This window comes from Prionailurus viverrinus, chromosome A1 (genome assembly GCF_022837055.1).
Source record: "Prionailurus viverrinus isolate Anna chromosome A1, UM_Priviv_1.0, whole genome shotgun sequence".
NCBI lineage: Eukaryota > Metazoa > Chordata > Mammalia > Carnivora > Felidae > Prionailurus > Prionailurus viverrinus.
In genome coordinates this window covers 104,402,831-104,409,059 of record NC_062561.1, presented here as the reverse complement: position 1 = coordinate 104,409,059, position 6,229 = coordinate 104,402,831, and the positions used below count along the sequence as shown (strand labels likewise).

Below are 6,229 nucleotides of genomic sequence, written 5' to 3'. Positions count from 1 at the left end.
AGAGAGAGCGAGAGGAAGCATCCGAGCCTGCAGGTGAGCAGGGAAGGGGCAGAGAGAAAGGGAGAGGGAGGGAGAGAATCCCAAGCAGGCTTTGCATTGTCAGTGCAGAGCCCGATGCAGGGGCTTGAGCTCACGAACTGTGAGATCGTGACCTGAGCCCAAACTAGGAGTTGGAGGCTTAATTGACTGAGCCTAGCCAAGTGCCCCCATATTTAATTTTTAAGGTTCATTGATTCTAGAGGAATGCTCTATCAATCTTGGTGGTGTGGAGATATAAGATATTTACATATAACTTGTTTTATGGAGCAGGAGAATAACTAAACAGTCTTCTTTAGGAACAAAAAAGCTGGTGACTACTGTTAGCAGGTAAATTTACTTCACCTCTGATAACGGCGTGACAAAGCTGTGGCTTAAAGTAACTGACTACGCAGTACTATCCGTCTTTAAATCGCAAGCGAAACCTGAAACCAAGAGTGCCAAAAACAGAAGCAAAAACAAAACACAGCGGTGTAATACTGTGTGTGAGAAACAAAGGTTGTATTTGTTCTCACAAAATGAGTAAACATGAGCCAACAATTCATTTTCACAACTACCCTTCAGCAATTGCTGCTCAGAATTCCAAGGTATCCTTTTAATTGATTTCTTCAATTAGAAAAATCATTTGCAATTTTGATCCTCTGACTTTAGACAGAAGTGAGAGACCATATAGGACCTGAAGAAACAGCATTCATGACTCCTACTTCAGGGTGAACCCCGTTTCCAAAAAACTCACTGGAAAACAAACAGGAAGTGGAATCCTGTCTCTCATTTTTAACTCACAGATTTAATTCCACTAACCTACCTGAATTCCTTAAATGTATGAAACTTGCGGATGAAAACCTCAATATACTTCTGTTTTTGTCCATTTTGCTCCTTTCGTTTCCCCAAATTGAAGCATTTCCAAACAAGGTGCAAGAAAATAAACAATACCTTACCTTGTAAAGTTTGGTTTACCTAGGATATCTTGTCGAGGTAGAAGTTTCCTTGGTTAAATTGCCATATAACTGTATACCCGGTTTTTACAATTTTAGTACATGCTAAAATAGGTTAAATTTGAATGCTGGACTCTTAGGCTTACCCCCTTCATTCCCTAATGATAGTGAAGAACCTGCATTGTGTTCCAGTGGTCCTCAATGGGGGTGGAGGACAAGGGTGGGGGTGATGGCTTGAGATAGGTGGGGCTTTGAAGGGTAGGGAGTGGGGGAGATTTTACCCCCCAAGTGACGTTTGACAATATCTGGAGACATTTTTGGTTGTTGCAACTGGGAGGGGGATTCACTGGCATTTGTTGGGTAGAAGCACAGGGTACCCCACTCACACCAAAGAATTATTTGGCTTAAAATGTCAACAGCCTCAGGGTTGAAAATCTCTGCTGTATTCATATGGACTTATGCTGTATTCACATACCAGCTGTGCCCCTTGTTAACTACATAATCTTGAGAAGAATATTAAAATGAGACTTATGTTTATTTTCAGTGTTGTCGTGAGGAATAGCTTTAAGGAATAGGGATTTAGTGCACCGCTAAGAAGGTAATAGACCTTTAATAATTGGTAGCTATTATTAATGCTACTGTTGCTTTACGTTGTGTTAATTTACATTTACATAAGAGACTCCTTAGTGTTCAGATTAAATTTATTTCACCTTTGAAAAGAGAGAGGGAAATATGTGAGAAAGCCTGTTGGTTTGTGTATAGGGAGTTTTCCACAGCATTTTCCCTTGGAGCATAAAAAGAGACCCAAAGCTTACGCTGACAATATATAGGGCTATATATTGAATATATTTTGGTTTCATATGGACCACAAATCACAGACACCTTTGTGGTGCACACTGAGACCTGACCAGATACATGTTTTGTTTTATAATATTACTGGTCCCACCTTCAAAAACAAGGTAAAATAGTTGGACCAATAACTGGAGCTTACTTGGCTGATGAGAAATAGAGCACTTAAAATAATACCGTTTAGGGACGCCTGGCTGGCTCAGTCAGTCGGACGTCCCACTTCAGCTCAGGTCATGATCTCGCAGTCTGTGAGTTCGAGCCCCGTGTCGGGCTTTGTGCTGACGGCTCAGAGCCTGGAGCCTGCTTCGGATTCTGTGTCTCCCTCTCTCTCTGCCCCTCCCCTGCTGGCACTCTCTATCAAAAATAAAAATAAAAATAAAATCATTAAAAAATCAAGTATTATAATTTATAATATGTTGTATATTTTAGAATATATGTTATGTATTTTATAAAAATGTTTTTAAGTTTATTTATTTTGAGAGAGAGAGAATGAGAGTGAGGAGTGGAGGGGGGAGGAGCAGAGCATGAGGGAGAGAGAGAGAGAGAGAGAGAGAGAGAGAGAGAGAGAATCCCAACTAGGCTCTGCATTGTCACTGCAGAGCCTCATGCAGGCTCAAACTCACAAATCGTGAGATTACGACCTGAGCCAAAATCAAGGGTCGGACACTTAACCAACTGAGCCACCCAGCACCTCTAGAATATATATTAAATATTTTAAACGTGAGGATACAAATGCTGGTCTGCATGTCATGTTTATTCAGAGAAAATGAGATGAAACTCTATCTCTAAAGACTTCTCATGTATAAAGGACAACTGAAAATCTTGGGGCATATGCCAATGTATAATAAATATTATCATCCTATGTCAGGCTTGGAGCCTGGAGCCTACTTCAGATTCTGTGTCTCCCTCTCTCTCTCTGCCCTCTCCTACTCACACTCTGTCTCTGTCTCAAAAATAAGTAAACATTAACAAAATATTATCAAATAGGCTTGCTTTTTTTAAAAAAAAGTTTATTTATTTTAAGAGCGAGCATGGGAGCGAGATTGGGGGAGGGGCAGACAAAGAGGAAGAGAGAGAGAATCCCAAGCAGGCACTGCATCTATAGTGTGGAGCCCACTACTTGAACTCATGAACTGTGAGATCATGACCTGAGCTGAAATCAAGAGGTGGATGCTTAACCAACGGAGCCATCCAGGCACCCCTAGACTTGCTTTTTATTGCAGAGTTTTCTTGTCAAATAAAGTGGGGCATAGGACTTTAAAATAGAGCTTTGATGTCTACGAATTAATGGGCTACCTAAACAGGAGCCATTCGTTCCTTGATCATTGTTTACTGAGTGCTTACTAAGTGCTTGCTCCTGTCCTAGAAGTTGATAGTGAGTATTACTGTAAGTAGAATAATCTAGTGGGAGAGGTAATCATTAATCAAATAATCATATAACATGTATTGTCACACTATAAGAAGTACTCTAAAGAAAAAATAAAGGAGCTTACAACTGAGGTAAGAAAGTACTATTCTGAACAATTCTAGTAATTTCTGAGACATGTTTTGCACTATTTTCTTTATTCGTTCATTCATGCGTTCATTCATTGATTCATTCATTCACTTGAGAAAACTTTATTAAATCTGCCCTAGTTACATTCCAGGCACTGTGCTAGTAGCTGGGGGAAAAATTGTAAATAAAATATTCATGGCGCCTTCTTGAAATTTATAATTTAGCTATTCGAGTGACCAAATGTTTTAAAGAAGTGAAATTAGACATTGCCATTTCCCTTGCAAAATCACAAATAAGGGGAAAAAAAAGCAAACCAGAGAAATTATCTGCAAATTAAATTAAACCACCCAGGTATTATTAGTGAAGTCAATTATATCCTGACCTTCGTGACAACACATGTACAAACCTGCCATTTATTGTCACTGTTTGCAGGAAGAAAGGAGGCACTGTTGACATCATTAAGTAATGACCTTGATTATTAAAAAAGGAGAAGATGCAGAAAAGAAAGTCAGAAGACTGTCCTGACTGCAACATGGTTTTCTAGCAGACAGGAGATTGGCTCTGACTGGAAGACTTACCCTTTGTCATCCATTCCTAAAATTAATTCTATTTGTTTAAATATTCACAAAACATATAATTTCTTATTTTGCCTCTAGTGAATAGCTACTATAGATAGATTTTAAAATAAGAGGTCTCAAATTCAATAATACATTTTTATAAATGATTATTTCAAATTCCATTTATTAAAGCTTAATTACTGTCTCTCTATATGAGTCCACTGCGTACCTTATAAACGCTTCCAATAATCACATGAAATTTTAATGAATACACAATAATGGTCTTATTAATTTTAAATTAAATGTACTTGTTCATTTTTGAAAATAAATTTAAAGTGCCACTATAAATAACTCAGGAAAGCGAATTCATTTTTACACAAGATAGACTATTAGTTTGGAAGTTATAGCTGTAAATACTCTGATTTTTCTCAAAGAATAAGAGTAGATAATGTAATTTGAGTGTTTTTTTTTCTTTGTTTGTGTGTGTCCTATGCACATATGGTGATTACAGGATATACATTACATGGATTATTTAGTTTAATTTTTATGAAACAGTAAGGCAGGGCTGGTATTATGTTCAACTTAGAGATATGGAAAAGTGGTTTACAGAGGTTAAGTGGCAAGCTCAGAATCATGTCTTCTAGGAATTAATAGGATTTCAGTCTGACTGTCTAAAATCCCAGGGACTTAAAAATAAGAAAGTCCCATGGACTTAACCACTGTTTTAGTAGAGTAACATTGTTGACCTCATTTCTAATTTCAAATTAAATTTCACTTGGTTAGGGGGCTCTTCAAAGCTGGAAAATTTCTCAGTGAATACATTGTTGAAAAAACTTGGGCTTTGTCAGTGACAATAGGCAAAATGATATCAGGGAAAGCTGAACATCTTTGCCTTAAACGGGGGAAAGTGTGCTGGCACAGACCATATTGGCCCACAGGAGAGGGTTGTTAAATAGTAACTGCCACACCACTGAGTATAACTAAAATCAACAAAATCAGGCTTTCTGCTCCTCCCCGTTTGACAGACAGCTGCGTCTTCTGGTGCAGTGCCAGCCACATCTGCAAGTCACAGTGGTGAAGGTCGGAGTAAATGGAGTTGGCCGTATTGGGTACCAGGTCACCGGGGCTGCTTTTAACTCTGGGAAAGTGGAAACTGTCACCAGCAATGACCCCTTCATTGACCTCAGCTACATTGTCTACTTGTTCCAGTATGATTCCACCCATGGCAAATTCCACCACCCAGTCAAGGCTGAGAATGGGAAACTTGTCCTCAGTGGACAAGTGGAGCCCATCTCCACCTTCCAGGAATGAGATCCCACCAGCAACAAATGGGGTGATGCTGGTGCTGAGTGTGTTGTGAAGTCCACTGGAGGCTTCCCCACTATGGAGAAGGCTGGGACTCACCTGGAGGTTGAGGCTAAGAGGGTCATCATCTTTGCCCCTTCTGCTGATGCCCTCATGTTTGTGAAGGGCGTGACCCACGAGAAGTAAGACAACTCCCTCAAGATGGTCGGCAATGCCTCCTGCGCCACCAGCTGCTTGGCTTCTCTGGCCAAGGTCATCTATGACAACTTTGGCATCTTAGAGGGACTCATGACAATAGTCCATACCATTACTGCCACCCAGAAAACCATGGACAACCCCTCTGGGAAGCTGTGGCATGATGGCCAAGGGGCTGCTCAGAACATCGTCCCTGCTGATACTGGTGCCAATAAGTCTATAAGCAAGGTCATCCCTGAGCTGAATGGGATGCTTATTGGCATGGCCTTCTGTGTCCCCACCACCAACGTGTCAGTCACGGATCTGCTCTGCTGGAGAAAGCTGTCAAATGCAATGACATGAAGAAGCTGGTGAAGCTGAAATCAGAAGGTGCCCTCAAAGGCATCCTGGGTACACTGAGGGCCAGGTTGTCTCCTGCAACTTTAACAGCGACACCCATTCTTCCACCTTTGATGCTGAGGCTGCCATTGCCCTTAGTGACCACCAGTAAAGCTCATTTCCTGGTATGATAATGAATTTGACCATAGCAACTGGGTGGTGGACCTCATGGTCCACATGATCTCCAAAGAGTAAGAGCCCCCTGGACCACCAGCCCCAGTGAGAGCAAGAGGAAGAGAGAGGCCCTCAGCTGTTGGGGAGACCTTGCCTCATTTCATCTCACAACACACTGAGAATCTCCTGACCTCTACCCAGTTTCCATCCCAGATCCCCTGAAGAAGGTGAGGGTTTGGGGAAACCTACCTTGTCATGTACCACCAATAAAGGATACTGTATCCAGTCAAACAAACAAACAAACAAAACAAAACAAACAAACAAACAAAAAAATCCAAGATGCCTGTTAGGGAAGCAGATCCCTG

The 6,229-nt window shown here is 40.8% G+C and overlaps 1 pseudogene; it reads left to right on the top strand.

Moving 5' to 3' along the window:
- The first annotated feature begins 554 nt into the window (after positions 1–554).
- Positions 555–5,945, top strand: LOC125164181 (glyceraldehyde-3-phosphate dehydrogenase-like; annotated as a pseudogene).
- Positions 5,946–6,229: the final 284 nt, after the last annotated feature.